Source organism: Dipodomys merriami, unplaced genomic scaffold (assembly GCF_024711535.1).
Source record: "Dipodomys merriami isolate MVZ:Mamm:240054 unplaced genomic scaffold, mDipMer1.0.p SCAF_83, whole genome shotgun sequence".
Lineage (NCBI taxonomy): Eukaryota > Metazoa > Chordata > Mammalia > Rodentia > Heteromyidae > Dipodomys > Dipodomys merriami.
Window position 1 is genome coordinate 319,073 of NW_027206435.1, and position 18,046 is coordinate 337,118.

Below are 18,046 nucleotides of genomic sequence, written 5' to 3' on the forward strand. Positions count from 1 at the left end.
ATTATAACATCAAAAATTGTTTGTGACATCCTCAACAGTGTAACATCACATTTTCATTATGAGAGCATCAGCTCATTGTGACATCACCAAACTCAGTGACATAATCGTATTATAACAACAATTGTCATTGTGACATCATAACCACATTGTGAATGCCTATTCTGTGATTTCATTGTATTTCAAATGTGGCATGAGAGTTGATATAAGAAACACATTTTTGTGCCTACATAACCATTTTGACATCATAATCACGTTGTGACATCACAGTGCCATTGTGATATAACTAATACCATGTGACATCACAAACCTCTCCTATCCTCATAACTTCTGTGAAATGCTGACATTGTGATATCTTAGAATTTTTTGCCCTCATAATTTGTTTCCACCCTCATATTTCATGTGTGACATGAGATACCAGAAATCCACTGTGACATCATGACCATTGTGACATCAAACTGACAGATGTCATGAACATCGTGTCACATTGTGAAATCACAAAAAGTTTTGATGTCACAATTAGTTGGTGATGCCATACAGGTAAGGGGTCACATTAGGTCTATGATGTCACAATTGGTTGGTGATACCAAATGGCAAAAAATTTCTCAGTTGTCATGAAATCACAGAGAATATGAGTTCACAAAGGGACTGTGGTATCTCCAAAGGCATGTGTTGTCACAAATATGATGAAGTCCTAGGAGGATTGTGATGTCATAGTGTGACACAATGGTCATGATATCTGTCAGTATGATGTCACAATGGTCATGATGTCACAGTGGATTTCTGATATCACATATCATAACTGAAATATTATGTTTGAAAACAGATTACGAGCTCATAAAGGGCCTAAGACGTCACAGTTGTAGCACGTCACAAAACTAATGAGGACAGGGCATGTTTGTGATGTCACAGTGTGTTAGTGATATCACCATGGCACTGTGATGTCACAAAGTGATTGTGATGCCATATATCTATGAGATCACAATGATTTTCTGATATCATCCCACATGCCACATTTAAAATAGAATGAAATAAGAGAATAGGCATTTACAATGTGTCTATAACATCACAATGACAGTATAATGTCATAATGATATGAGGTCATTGTAAATTGGTGATGTTGCAAGGAGGTGATGCTGTCATAATGAATATGTGTTGTCACACTGGTGCTGGTGTCACAGTTACAGTGGCATATATGAATTCAATTGTCATGGGTTCAAATTGAGGATATGGGTACACAAAGAGACTGTGATGTCACAACTGCCTTATGTGTTTTCAAAGGTACTTAGGGGTCATGATAGCTTTATGATTCACAGTTGTGATGAGGTCACAATGGGTTTTTGATGATATAATGATTTTGTAATATCTCAAACACATGTCAAATTTGAATTGCTACTATTTCACAATGTGCATACAAGTTCACAGAAGGAGCGTGAAGTCCTAAGGGACATGAATCTTTTTAAATGTTATGAGGTCATATTAGGTTTTTGAAAACACAGTGGGACAGTGATATCACCATGGCAATGTCAACTCACTACATCATGTCAGAATATTGTTTTAGTGTCACAAATAGTTGATGCCACATTGGTGATGAAGTCACAAAAGATTGGTGATGTCACAATGTGCTGGCCATGTCACAATGACATGATGGTTCTCAATTGTCTTTAACTTACAATGAGTATATGAGTTCACAAAGGGACTGTGGTTTCTCCAAAAGTTTGTGTTGTCACATATTGAAATCCTAAAAGGTTTGTGATGTCAGAATTTGACACAATGGTTATGACATCTGGCAGTGTGGTGTCACCATGATCATGATGTCACTGGGAATTTGTGATATCAAATGTCATATGTGAAATCTAATGAGGTCACCAACAGAGTATGAGGAAAAAAAGCATGTCACAAAAGTTATGATGACAGGATAGGTTTGTGATGTCACAGTCTGTTAGTGATATCACAATGGCAATGTGATGTGCAAAGGGGTTTTGATGTCACAATGATTATGAGTTCATGATTTGTTTATGATATCCACCTATATGCCACATTTGAAGTCGAATGAAATCACAGAAAAGGCATTCATAATGTATCAATGATATCACAATGACAATGTGAAATTATAATTTTATCATATTTTAGTTTTGTGATTTCACAATGAGCAGATGGTATCACAACGACAATGTGATGTCACAGTTGTGATGACCTCACAAACTTTTTGATGTTAAAATGTCATGTCTGATTCTCAATTATCAATATTTCACAGAGGGCTTTGGGTACACAAAGGCACTGTTATGTCACAAAGATATGTATTTTTTCAAAGGTTATAAGAGGTCATAATGGATTTGGGATGTAACAATGTGATCCTGGTGTCAAACAGCAATGTGATGTCACAATGGGTTCATGATGTCACAGTGGTTTTGAGGTCACAATGGGTTAGTTAGGTCATGTGTTTGTAATATCACAATTATTTGTCCAATTTCAATCGCTATTAGTTCCCCATGAGGACACTGTAATAACCAGCAGTACCCCTATAATCCACGGGAACAGATAATCATCATGACCTCCTGGTCTGGACCACCAGAGAGGGAGGTGGATGCCGCTGGAGTGGGCAGGACATACTGCTGAAGAGATAGGATGTTAAGCCCCACATGGTTAGCTGCCAAGAAGTTATTGGGCATGGACATTTGGGAAGTGATGATTGAAAACTGTAATGCAGGAAACATATTTTAGTGGGGGCAGGGTACAGCCTATATGTAGGTTGCATGTTCAGAGCAACAGAAGGGGGAAGAAAAAGGGAAAAGGCCTGGAAGGAAAGAAGTGATGAGACTGCAAGTGGGTAAAGACCTGGGAGGAGAGGAAATTGAAGGAGAGCAGGAGGTGAAAGACAGCAACTGGCCACTTGGACAGGGCAGGGAAGGCCTGTCAAGAGTACAGCAACCTGGGCTGGGAAGGTAGCTCAGCGGTAGAGTGCATGCCTTGCAAGCATGAGGCCCTGGGTTCGATTCCTCAGCACCACATAAACAGAAAAAGCTGGAAGTGGTGCTGTGGCTCCAGTGGCAGAGCGCTAGCCTTGAGCTGAAGAGCTGAGGGACAGCGCCCAGGCCCAGAGTTCAGGCCCCATGACCGGCAAAAAAAAAAAAAAAAAGAGTACAGCAACCTGAAGAGAAGAAGGGAATGGTGGAAGGAAAAAATGAAAAGACCTGAAAGGTAGGACAGGTCTGTAGAGAAGGAGGATGAAAAGAAAGGAAAAAGCCTTGTCCTTTGAAGTGTGGAGCTTTGGAGATTATTATTTTGGGGGTTGGTTGTTTGAAGACCAGTTAACAAATGGCTGGACTGCTCTTTGGAGGTATGAGGGTTCATACTTGAGGCTGCAATTAGCTCTGGGGCTCCAGCCCAGGTCAAGGTAGTCGCTTGTTACAAAATTTTTGAAGACAAGACAGGTTTGTGATGTTACATTGCATTAATGACATCACAATATCAATATGAGGTCACAAAGGGATTGCAATGTCGCAATGGTGATGTCGTCACAATGGGTTTCTGATATCAACCAATATGCCACATTTGAGATAGAATGAAATCACAGAATAGGCAATCACATTGTCTATATGACCTCACAATGTAAATATGATGTCATAATGCTATGATGTCATTGTCATTTTGGGATGTCACAATGGGCTGATCGTATCCTAACAACAATGTGATCTCACTCTGTAGATGATGTCACAAAGCATTTGTAATGGTACAATGGCATGTCTGATGTCAGTTGTCCTTTGTTCACAATGAGAATATAGTTACCCAAAGGGACTGTGTTGTTACAAACACCATGTGCTTTTTCAAACGTGCTAAGAGATCACAACAGGTTTGGGATATCACAAGGTGATCATGATATCACTGTGGCAATGTGATGTCACAATGGGTTTGTGTGATAAGGTGATAAGGTCACAGTGGTGATAAGGTCACACTTGGATAGTGATGTCAAAATGAAATTGTAATATCACCACTACATGTCCAATTTTATTCTACTAGATCACAATGAAGATACAAATTAACATAAGGAGCTAGAAGTCAGAAAGGCCATAAATTTTGAAAAATATTATGAGGACATAATAGGTTGGTGAAAATGCAATGGGACAGAGATATCCCATTGGCAATGTGATGTTACCATTAAATGAGATAGTATTGTTTTGAAGTCAGAAATGGTGATCCATACAGGTGATGCGGTCACATAGGTTTGTGATTTCACAATGGGATGGTGATCTCACAATCTCATGCCAGATCTCTAATTGACAATGAATATATAAGTTCATAAGGGATAATGATGTATCCAAAGGCATATGTTGGCAAACATGTAATGGGTCTTAACAGGTTTGTGATGTCACAATATGACTCAGTGGTCATGACATCTGGCAGTGTGATGTCACAGTGGATTTCTAATATCACATTCATACCTGAAGTATGAGTTAAACAATTTATGAACTCAGTGATGCCGAAGAGATCACACTGGCAGCATGTCAAAAAATTTATGAGAATAGGACAGTTTTGTGATGTAACAGTGGGTTAGTGATATCATAATGGCAATGTGGTGTCATCAAGGTATTGTGATGTCAGAATAATTATGTGGTCACAATACATTTCTGATATCAACCTACCTGCCACATTTGAAATAGAATGTAATCACAGAATAAGCATTCCAATGTATCTGTGACATCACAATAACCATGTGATGTCATAATGCTATGATGTCATTGTTTTATGATGTCACAATTGGCTGATGTTGTCATAATGACAATGTGATGTTACACTGGTAATGATGTCACTAAGTTTTTGCGATGTTAAAATGGCATGTATGAACTCAATTGTCATTAGCTCAAAATGAGGGTATGGGTACACAAATGGCCTGTGATATCACAAAGGCCATGCTTTCTTTCAAAGCTTCTGAGGTTATAATAGGTTTGGGTTGTCACAATTTGATCATGGTGGCACAATGGCAATGTGATATCACAATGAGTTTGTGATGTCACCGCAGTGATGAGGTCACAATGGGTTAGTGATGTCTCATCAAGTTTGTAATATAACAACGACATATACAATTTCAATTTCTTCTAATTCACTATGAGGATACTGTTATAACCAGTGGAGCCAGAATTATCTGTGGGAGCCATTAATCTTTGTAAATTCTTGGCCTGGCCCACCGGAGAGTGTGGGGAAATCCACCAAAGGTGGAGATGTCAAGCCTCACATGGTGAGCTGTCAAGAAGTGATTGAAGGGCTGGGAAGGTGGCTCAGTGGTAGAGTGCTTGCCTTGCAAGCCAGAGGCCCTGGGTTCGATTCCTCAGCACCAAATAAGCAAAAAGCAAAAAGCCGGAAGTGGCGCTGTGGCTCAAGTGGTAGAGCGCTAGCCTTGAGCTGAAGAGCTGAGGGACAGCACCCAGGCCCATAGTTCAGGCCTCATGACCGGATTCCAAAAAAAAAAAGAAGTGATTTAACATTGGGCAGTTTGGGAAGTGACGGTTGAAAACTGTTAGGCAGAAGACCCGTTGGAGTGAGGAGGGGTACAACCTATATAAGTTGCATTTTCAGAGCACTGGAAGAGGAGATAAAAATGAGAGCTACCCGGATGGAAGAAAGTGGTAAGACAGCAGGAAGGGGAAAACCTGAGAAGAGAGGAAGCAGAAAAGTGGTCATTAGGGCAGAGTAGTGCAGGCCTATGGAGACTGGAGAGGCCTGAAGAGAAGAAGAAAGTGGTGGAAGGGAAAAAGAGAAAGACCAGAAAGGAATGACAGGTCTGTAGTGAAGAAGGGAGTAATGGAAAAGTTAAAAGCCTTGCCCACTGAGGTTTGGAGCTTTGGAGATCATAAATTTTTGGCTGGTGGTTTGCAGACCAATTAAGATAGGGCGGGGCTGCCCATTGGAGGTCTGAGGTTTGATGGTCAAGGCTGTTCTTGGACCTGGTTATCCAGTCCAGGATAAGGTAATCACAGTCTCTTTTCTAGTGTAAATTGGTTTATTATATTAAATGTGACTCAATGGTTTGTCTCCTTGCCTTAGAGGTAATAAGTTCACGAGTTCACAGAAAGAGCTTGAAGTCTCAAAGGCCGTGAATCTTTTAAGATGTGATGTGGCCATAATAGGTTTGTAAAAACACAATGGGACAGTGAAATAACAATGCCCATACCACAATATCATGTCAAAATAATGCTTTGATACCACAATTAGTTGTTAATACCATTCTCGTGATGAGGTCACAATAAGTTTGTGATGTCACAATAGGTTCATGATGTCAGAGTGGCATGGGATATCTCAATTGTCATTAATTGACAATGAATATATGAGTTCAAAACGGGACTGTAATGTCTCCAAAGGCATGTATTGTCACAAATGTGATGCCGTTCTAACAGCTTTGTGATGTCACAATATGACACAATGGTCATGACATCTGGCAGTATGATATCATAAAGGATTTCTGATATCACATGTCATACCAGAAATATGAGATTGAAAACAGATTATGAGCTCACAAAGCCCTACTATATGATGATGGCAGCATGTCACAAAACTTACAAGGACAGGACTGGTTGTGACGGCACAGCAGGTTAATGATATCACAATGGCAATGTGATGTCACAAAGGGTTGTGATACCACAATGGTTATATGGTCAAAATGGGTTTCTGAAACAGAGTGAATTCACAGAATAGGCCTTCACACTGTTAAGTCATAACAATGCCACTGTGATTTATAATGCTATGATATTATTGTTGTTCGGTGATGTCACAATGAGCTGATGGTGTCATAATGACAATTTGATGGCACTGTTGATTTATGATGTTACAATGGTTATGAGGTCACATTATGTTTCTGATCTCAACACACATGTCAATTTTGAAATAGAATGAAAAAGCCAGGTGCCTGTGGCTCATGCCTGTAAACCTAGCTACTCAGGAGTCTAAGATGTGAGGATCGCAATTCAAAGCCAGCTCAGGCAGGAAAGTCTATGAGACTCTTATCTCCAATGAAAACCAGTAGAAAACCAGAAGTGGCTCTGTGGCTCAAGCGATAGAGTGCTCGCCTTGAGCTGAAGAACAGGGACAGCACCCATGCCCAGAGTTCAAGCCCCACGACCGAAAAAATAAAAGATTAAAAACAGGCATTCATAATCTTTTTATAACATCACAATGGCAATGTGATCTCATAATGCTATTTTGTTATTGTAGATTTGTGATGTCAAAAGTAGTTGATGCTGCCATAATGACAATACTATGTCACACTGATGATGTCACAAAGGGTTCGTGATGTTACAATGGCATGTTTGATATCAATTGTCAGTTCATAATGAGGGGATAGTTACACAAAGGGACTGTGATGTCACAAAGGCCATGTGTTTTTTCAAAGGTGCTAAGAGGTCCTAATAGGTTTGGGATGTCACAATGTGATAGTGATGTCAAATGGCAATGAAAGCTCACAATGGGTTTGTGATGTCACATTGGTGATGAAATTAAATGTTTGTGAAGTCACATCTCATAATCACATGTCCAATTTCAGTTGCTACTATTTCACAATGAGGATATGAGCTCACAGAAGAAGACTGAAGTATAAAAGGCTATGAATTTTCTAAAATGCTATCAAGACACAGTAGGTTTTCGAAAACACAGTGGAACAGTGACATCACATTGGCAATATGATGTTGCAATATGATGACTTAATAATATCTTGATATCACAATTGGTGATGCCACACGTGATGAGTTTACAATAGGTGTGTGATGTCACCATGGGTTCGTGATATCAAAATGACACATGTGATTTCAATCGTCATTAACCCAAAATGAGTATATAAGCTCACAAAGGGACTGTGATGTCTCCAAAGGCATGCATTGTCACAAAAGTGATGAAGTCCTAACAGGTGTGTGTTGTCAGAATGTGACAAAATGCTCATAACATCTATCAGTGTGATGTCACCATGATCAAGATGTCACACTGGATTCGGTTATCATATTTCATACCTGGATTGGTTATGAGAGGATTGGAATTCCACATTGGGTTCGTGATATCATTATGGAAATATGCGGTCATGAAGGGTTTGTGCTACCACAATGGCTATGAGATCACAATGTGTTTCTACTATAATAGGTTTGTGCTGTCACAATTGGTTGGAAATGTCACAATGGCATGCAGGATCTCAAATGTCATTAATTCGCAATGAAGATATGAGTTCACAAAGGGACTGTGTTGTCTCCAAAGTCATGTGTTGGCACAAATGTGATGAAGCCCTAACAAATTTGTGAGTTCACAATGTAACACCATGGTCTTGATGTCTATCAATGTGATGTCACAATGTTCATGTCAGAGTCAATTTCTGATATCATATTTCATACCTGGATTATTATGAGTTTGAAAACAGATTATAAGCTTACTAAAGACCTAAAATATCCTAATGGCAGCATATCGCACGTTATGACTAAAATCTCATGGTCTTTGCAGCTTAAGATTCTTTCTTTGAAATTGTATCCTCGTGAACTAGTAGAAATTCAAATTGGACATGTCATTGTGATATTACAAACATAGTGACATCACAAACTCATTGTGACTTTATCACCACTGTGACATCACAAAACCATTGTGATATCACATTGCTGTTGTGCCTTCACAATCACATTGTGACATCCCAAAGCTATTGTGAACTCTTGAGATGTACAAGTCGTTATGTCAAAAACGAACTTTTCAACTTTCGTGTGAGGGCGGAGGGGGAGTGGGGAGGATTGGGTGGGGGTGCAGGGGGAGGATGGGAAAGAGAAATAAAGGAGGAGGCTACAATGCTTGATAAGAAATGTACTCATTATCTTGCCCATGTAATTTTAACCCCTCTGTACAGTATTTTTCACAATTAAAAAAGACATGAAAATAGGAAAAAAAAACATGACCTCTGTGGCATCACAGACCCTTTGTGTACTCATATCTTCATAGTGAAGTAATGAAAATTCTTATCACTCGTAGCATTGTATCATTACAAATACTTTGTGCAATAATTATGACTGTGAAATCACATTGTCATCATGACACCACCATTCATTGTGACATCACCAAACCCCAATGACACATACCATATTTTTATTTTTTTCTGTGAGTTTTTTTATTCTAAATACAATGTACAGAAGGATTACAGTTACATGAGCTAGGTAATGATTACATATACTGTCAAACATTGCTTCCTTGACATCACATTGTCATTTTCATGTCATAGAACCATTTTGAATGCCTATTCTTTGATTTCATTCTATCTCAAATGTTCCATCTGCGTTATCAGGAAACCATTGTGAACTCATAACCTTTGTGACATCTAAATCTCTTTGTTACAGCACATTGCCTTTGTTATATCACTAACTCAGTGTGACATCAAATACCTCTCCTGTTCTCATAATTTTGTGACATGTCATTGTGATATATTAGTGAGTTCGACCTCGTATTTCAGATATGACATGAGATATCTAAAATCCAGTGTAACATCATGATATCACACCGCTGGACATCATAACCATTGTGTCACTTTGTGACATCTCAGACCTGTTAGTTCTTCACCTTTGCTGACATCAGCATCCTTTCCCAAACTCATATACTCATGGTGTGTTAAGGACAATTAAGATCCCACATGCCATTGTGCCATCACCAACCCCTGGGGACATCTCAAATCTATTGCGATTTCCTCATCAATATTGCGTCACCAATTGTGACATCAAAACATTCTTATAACATGATGGTGAGATATCACATTGTCATTGTGAAATCACTGTCCCATTGGGTTTTCACATAGGATGACCACATACTATGGAGCTTCTTCTATCACCTGGTATCCTCATATTGAATTATGAGTCATTGAAATTTGATATATCATTCTGATATTACAAACAAACTGTGACATCGCAAAACCATTGTGACCTCATCACCGCTGTGACATCAAAAACCCAATGGCATATCTCATTTCCATTGTGACATTATGGATCACATTGTGCCATCCCAAACCTATTATGATCTCTTACCACCTTTGAAAACACACATGGCCTCTGAGACATCACAGAACCTTTTTGTATCCATATCCTCTTGGGGAACTAATGAAAATTGACATCAGATATACCATTGAAACATAACAAATCCTTTCTGACATAATCATAATTGTGACATCATGTTGCCATTATGACACCATCAGCTAATTTTGACATGTAAAACTACAATGACATCATAGCATTGTAACATCACATTGTCATTCTGATGTCATAGACACGTTGTGTTTGCCTATTATGTTATTTGATTCTATTTCTAATGTGGCATGTCGGTTGATACCAGAAATCCATGGTGAGTTCATGACCATTGTGATATCACAATGCCTTACTAGCATCACATTGCCAGTGTGATGTCACATTGCCAAATTTATGTCAAAAAGGGATTTTGATGTGACAATGGTTATGACATCACCATGAGTTTCTGATATCAACCTACATACCACATTTCAAATACAATGAAATCACAGATTTGGCATTCATAATGTGACAATGATTTCACAATGACAATGGCAAATGCTATACTGTCATTATTTTGTGATGCCACCATAAGCTAAAAATGTCATAACAACACTGGTTATGTCACACAGGGTTTATTATCTTACAATAGTTATGAGGTCACAATGTGTTTCTGATATCAACTGAAAGGCCACATTTGAAATAGAATGAAATCACAAGATATACATTCACAATGTGTCTATATCAGCAAAATGGCAATGCGATGTCATAATGCTATGATGTCACTATAGCTTGGTGATGTCACAATGAGCTGATGGTGTCATAATGACAGTCTGATGTCACACTGGTTATGATGTCACAATGGCATGTCAGATCTTAATTGCCATTAGTTTATAGTGAGGATATGAGGATGAAGTCACAATGACATAAACAAATGAACTGTGATAAAACAAAGGCCATGTGTTTTTGTCAAAAGTGCTAAGTTTCCTAACAGGTTCTGGTTGTCAAAGTGTTCATGATATAAAAATGGGTTAGTGATGTCAAAACTAGTTTGCAATATCACATCTTATTTCAATTTTCAATTGCTACAAGTTCACAATGATACAAGTTCATGGAAGGAGCTTGATGTCTCAAAGGCCATAATTTTCTAAGATGTGATGAGATCATAATAGGTTTGTGAAAGAATGAGAGTTCAGTAATATCACAATTGCAATATGATGTCAAATTATAATGTCATAAGAGTGTTGTTATATCACAATTAGTTGGTGATGTCATAATAGTGATGAGTTCAAAGTAGTTTTGTGATGTCGCAGTAGTTTGGTGATGTGAAAATGGCATTCCAGACCTCAATTGTCATTAACTCATAATGAGTACATGAGTTTAGAATGGGATTTTGAGGATTCCAAAGTCATTTGTTGGCACAAATGTGATGAAGTCAGAAGAGATTTGTGACAATGTGACACAATGGTCATTACATCTAGCAGTGTGATGTCACAATATTCATAATTTCACAGTATATTTATAATATTTAATGTCATACCTGAAATAATATGAGGTCGAAAATAGATTGAGCTCTCAATGGGCCTAACACAGTGGCAACATTTCACAAAACTTAGGATAGGACATGTTTGAGTTGTCACGGTTGTTTAGAGATATAACAATGGCAATATTATATCACAAAAGAATTGTCAAGTCACAATTGTTATGAAGTCAAAATGTGTTTTTGCTATGAACCCACATTTGAAATACAACGAAATCACATAATAAGACTTCATAATGTATATATGTTGTCACAATGACAATGTGGTGTCATAGTGGTATGATGTCATTACAGATTTTTGATGTCACAATGACCTGATGTCATAATGACAATGTGATGTCACATCAGTGATTATATTGTAAATGCTTTGTGATATCACAATGGCATATCTGATCTCAATTGATATTTCACAATGAGGATATGGATACACAAAGGGACTGTGATGTCACAAAGGCCATGTGTTTTTTCAAAGGTGCTAAAGGTGTCATAAAGGGTTTGGGAGGCATCAAGGTGATTGTAATGTCACAATAGCAATGTGATATCACAATGGCTTTGTGATGGCACATTGGTGATGAGGTCACAATGGACAGATCAGGTTTGTGATGTCAGAACAGGTTAATGATATCACAATGGCACTGTGATGTCACAAAGGGATTTTCATGTCACAATGACTGAGGTCACAATGGATTTCTTATATCCACCAATATTGCTAGCTTGTAATAGAATGAAATCACAGAATAGGAATTCACAATATGTCTATAATGTCACTATGACATATAATGTCATAATATTATGATATTTAAGTTTAGTGATGTCAAAATGGCCTGTCTAATTTTATTGGTAATTAAATTACCATGGGGTTCCCAAAAGTTGCTATTTGCTGGCTCTTTCAAAAGGCACATTGTGCTGAATCCATTACACAGGGTCCCTTGTGGTTTTTTTAAAGTGTGCTGTGTGCTGTCATCCCAAAAGATTCAATGTTCTGAGTCCTTGAGAGGATAATCTCTCTCACACACACACACACACACACACACACACACACACACACACACACACACACACACACACACACACACACACAAAAGGAGCGTTACCTTGCACCTGGTGTGTGGGGTGGATGGAGAAGAGTCTCCCCCAGTGGTTGAGGGGAATCTTCAGTTCCCCCAGGCAGCTTCTGGGGATGGGGGGAAACCCTGAGCTGAAGTGAGGCTGCTTCTGCCATAGCCTGGTAGCCTTAGGGCAGAGTCAGGGCAGCACAAACCCAGGGGTGGGGGCATGGCCGAGGTGGGGAGGGGGTGTGACTGAGGGGAGGACAGGGCGTGGCTGAAGCGGCACATAGTTGCTGCAGCCAGGGGCACATGGGAGCTGGCATACTTGTGCAGCAGGGGCTGAGCAGCCTGGGTGAGAAGTGGGGGCAGAGAGAGAACAGAGAAGAGCAGGCACATGCACCAGGGGTGGCAGCATCATGACTGGCCTTAACTGCTGTAGGAGCACAGGTCTGGGCCAGAGGACACAAAGCTAGCACAGCAGGCACATACTTCTCACAGCCCCAGGGAGGCTCAGAGGCCAGGTAGGCCCTGAGTCCAAGGCCCCTGCACCAGGAGCTCAGCTGTGGAGGGGGCGAGCTCAGCCCTGCCACTTGCCCACCCCTGCCCCGGCCCCTTCTCCTGCCCTCCCTATGGCACCGCGTTTGAAACAGGTTGCTGCCAGCTTGGGCCCATAGCACCTCTTGGAGTCATCCAGCAATGGTGCACCCCTGGCCTCCTTGCTGCCCTGACCGGGTCTCGGTCCCCAGTGGAAGCCCCACGGGTCTGCACCTCACGACCTCCCCCTAGCCCCCACCCCCCACAGACTCAGACCCCTGACTCCTGCCTCCCTTCTTGTGTCCCAAACGCCCCTCCCCAGCACCAGGCAGGCCAGCCCTGACTCTGCCACAAATGCGCCCCAGGAGTGGGGGGTGGAGTGGGGGAGTGGATGTTGATCCTGGGATCCTACCCCCATCCCTAGCGGCCAGTGTCCCAGGAAACAGGAAGATGCAGGGATGGGTGAAGAGGAGGCACCACTTAGCCCCTTGCCTAGAGCAGTGGGAGCCAAAGAGCTATGCATCTGCACCCTTCCTCTCCTTTGGGGGAACCTGGTGGCTTTACTCAGAGGTGGGGAGCAGCACCTCCACACCTGCCTTCTTGGGATTTTTCCTTTTTTCTGGGGGTGGGGAGTGTTGGATGTAGAAGATAGCCCCCCCTTCTGTGTGACCCCTTGTCTTTTGTGCTCGGTCACACTTTCCCCCGAGGAGAGTCCCAGAAGAGCCCACTAGGGAGGTGGGGGCACTAGGGGCCAGATAGAAGGTGAATGTCTGGGAAAAACACGCCCTTCAAACACACATACACCCTGCCTGTCCCCCTCCACTCCAGCTGTCAACATCTCTCACAGGGTGATCACATTTCCCATCTCTGCCACCATCTGCTGGTGCTCTAGGTCCATCTGGTTTCCTCATCCTCCCCAAGAATCCACCAAGTCACCCAGAAGCATTTAGGCTGGAAGTAGAAAGTTCATCCATGTATGTAGCCTTTAGGACCCATCCATTTCCCCAACCCTGCACCTACCCCGGGTCAGACACTTCTCTGGGGGCACCATGACCTCCTGCTTATTTTCAGTCCAGGCCCTGAAGAGCCACCTGTCTTAGGACACCTTTACCCAGAGTTCTGGCCTAGGGTTCTGGTGAAGGGGGAGTCAAGGCTGGTTATTCCCAAGGGAAAGTGTCTGGCCCTGGAGATAGGGAGAGGCAGGGTGGTTCAGCATTATTAGAGCGGTGCTTCCTTGGGTTGAGTCCCTGGTTCTGACAAGGAAACTTTCGTGCTCCAGCTTGTACATTGTCCCAAATGAGGAACCAACAAACTCAGGAGAGGCACTACTCTGAGTCTATGTATATGTGTGTGTGTGCATGAGAGAGAGAGAGAGAGAGAGAGAGAGAGAGAGAGAGAGAGAGAGAGAGAGAGAGAGAGAGAGAGAGAGAGAGAGAGAGAGAGAGAGAGAGAGAGAGCCTGACTGTGCTCAGGTGAGTGATCAATTGGCAAATTGCAGGTGCTGCATGGATGAGTCTACAGTCACTGTTCTGGATTTGTGTGTGTGAGTGTGTGTATTTGTTGTTCTTTTTTCAATGCCAAGTGTGAGACCAGCCATAATTTTTGTTTTCACCTTCACTGTTTCATGGCTCCTTTGCAGAAGATTTCAGTAGATGTTGTTTCCACCTCTCTCTTCCCTCTTTTCTATAGCCCACAGTAGCTGCTGGGCCTGCGTGGGTCTCCCCTAGGAGGCCTGTGTGACCCTCAGACCAAAGTGGACACCTTCTGTCTTAAGCCTAAAGGCTTGTGAGATGAGTGTGACCACAGCTGCACTCCTCCAGCCAGACAGTCTGCTCTCGTTTGTATAGTTGGAGCTAATTCAAGGGTTGGGAATGTGTCTGCCAAATGTAATTAGGGAATGAGATGGAGGGGGGCAGTAGGGCAGGGGCTGTGAAGCTAGGAGGGTCTGGGAAATGGTGAAGGGTGTGACATTGCAGATGGTTCACCATCTGCAATGAGGATGAGAGGCAACATTACCCAGGGCATTGACGGTGACCATGGGCATCTGGGCAGGGGGCTCTGGGACCCCACTGGTGGCGTGGATTCCCTCCCGGGGGAGTGCACTGGTGGGAAGTCCTCCCTGGAGTCCTGCAGACTCTAATGTGTGTCCTGCCTGTGCTATTTCCAGCTGGGCAGTGGTAGGCAAGTACATTTCCCCTTGCTGGAGCCTGCTTGGTATCAGGCCATGGCAGTTAGCTAGGGCTTGCTGAATGCGTTTCTGTAAACTGCTGTGGGCAGTTTGATTGGGACAACTGAAATGTCACCTTTTCCAGGGTTTTTTCTTGAAGCTGGCAATTTCCACTAACGCCTGGGATTATGGGTCAAATTAGACAGACCGTTTCAGCCAACAATCAATGACATTCAAAGTATCACAAGCAAAATTCCCAAGCCACATGGTCTCCTGCTATGAACGTCATGCCTAGATTGCTTTTATGCAGCTGCTGTTGATTCTCCTCTGACTCTCTCTAGTGTGACCCCCAGAGTTGAGTGAAGGTTAAAGTACTTGAGGCAGTGACCATTTGTTGCTTGTTTCAGAGCACAGCAACACGTGGTGCTAAAGCACCTAGTTATGTGCCTTCATAAGACCTGTAAATATTTAGCTCGGGGCTCTCCTCCTGGGCTCCCCTGTGTCAGAGTGTAGGACAAGGCCTGAGCTGCAGCCCGTTTAAATAAAACAGCTGTAGAGTCTGACTCTCGGCAGTCTTCTTGGTGGGGGTCCTGTGACCTAGACATAACATTGAGGATGTCATGGGGAGCAGAGATTGTGACTTCACCATCCCTAGCCTGCCAGCTGAGAGTAGAGAGGATTCTCAGCACCTGCACTGGACTCTGGGAGATTTAGAAACCCAAGATGCCTCGAGGATCCTTCCTCTGTAACATGAAACTTGGGGGTTCAGATGTGGTTGGCCATCCTGGTTGGCCCCAGTGGTAGGAGAGTAGGCCCCTTGAGCCTAGCCTTCAGCTCATGGCAACCTCATTCACACCTGAGTGGGGAATTGAGTGCCACAGAGCTGGTCAGCCACTGGCCAGAGATCTTTGAGAAGATAGGCATCCCAGAGGCTCTGGAATCCAGCAAGTACACTGTGGATCATGTCTTCAGAGCCAAAACAGTTAAGTTTGGTGGCACCAGGATAGTGGGAAGAGGGAGGAGGGAGAACTGTGGGAGAGCTACATCAGGCTTTGCCTCGCTCACCAGGATGCTTACACGGATGGGATGGGACTTTTCTGTAGTATTTTTGTAGACAGATGCTCATTTATTTATCCAACAAAGAATTACAGTGTGCGCCAGGCTCTGGAGGGGTCATAGAAAATGAGAGTTTCCAGTGCTGGTTCCACAGCACATGACGAAACCAGGTTTCAATTATCCCTGGCGCCAATGAGTTTATTTTCTGGTCACATTAAAAACAAGCTGTCTAAGGGCTAGGGAGGTATTGGTGTGAGGCAGTGTCGGGGTGGGGGCAGGATAAGCAGGAAGATGAAGAGGGAGAACAATCACAGGTCAGGAATGTCAGGACATTGGAGCCATGACTTTGCCTGACAACCTAGACCAAAAGTGATAGGGCCTTTGACCCAGCCACACATTAAGAGTCCTGGAACATTGGGTTCTCCATTGACCACCTGGCTATCGTCCACTGCAGGATGCCTGTGCAGTACATCCTTGGGGACTGGGATTTTCCAGGGCTCAATCTGAAGTTGACACCCCACCCCGTTCTTTCCTCCTCCAGAGACAGAAGTAAGCTGGCCACTAGCACAAGACAGCCAAGGAATGCGGGTGGGAGTAAAGACCCTTGTTGCCCCAGACTTGCTCTATGGGGCAATAGGACCCCGTGATTGCCTTTCTCAGAGGCAGAGATGGGTCTCTTGTGGCTCAGCCTTTAGTCTAGGTGGCAGATCTGAGATTCAGAGAGGGCAGACTGAAGGTGGGGCAGGTTTGGATAGAGGCTGGTGGGAAAACCAGAGGCACTGGTCTCTGAGCAGGGTTGTTTATTTGAAGATACTCACAACCCAGGAATATTCCGGGATAGATCAGCCCTTTTCTCCTTCCTGAGAGAGAGGGACCTGGAGCCCTTGAATCTGCATGCCTTGGCCAAGAAATCCTTTCATTCCCACATCCTGTGGTTGGATAACTAGACCTCACCTCCATACCCAGTGAAGAGGCAGGACAGTGAGAGATCTTGAGTCTTTGATAAGGTCAGGGGATCCTGAATATGCGATTGTATTTGAAAATTCTAACTTGGTGCATGGTAAGTTCCATCTAAGATTACCATGATGTAGGACATAGAATCTAGAGAATCAGAGCAGGATGGGGTCTGTTCTGGGAGTCTTGAGTATTATGTGTGAGCTTTCAGCTCCCATATGCCCACCTGCTTCCATTTCTTGGGTGGGTCTTTGCTAGAAAAAGCTTGAAACTAGGGACTGGGTCCTATTCCTTGTCATTTATACTCTAATCTAGCACTCTACCATTTGAGCCACAGCTCCACTTCCAACTTGTTTGGGTGTTTATAATTGGAGATAAAGAGTTCTCTTGGACTTTGTTGCCAAGGGTGGCATCCAAATGTGGTCATCAGATCTCAGTCTCCTGAGGGGATAGGTTGAGAGACATGGAAAAGTATCTTTGGCCGGGTGGCACTAGCTCATGACTGTCATCCTAGGTACTCAGGAGGTGAGATCTGAGGATCAGGGTCAAAGCCAGCCTGGGCAGGAAAAACCCTGAATCTCTTATCTCCAACGAACCATCAGAAAAGCAGAAGTGGTGTTGTGTTATGGCTTAAGTAGTAGAGTGCTCGCCTTGAGCTGAAATGCTCAGGGACAGCACCCAGGCCTAGGGTTCAAGCCCCACAACTGAAAAAGAAACAAAGTAAAACATATTTGCCTGCAAAGGATGG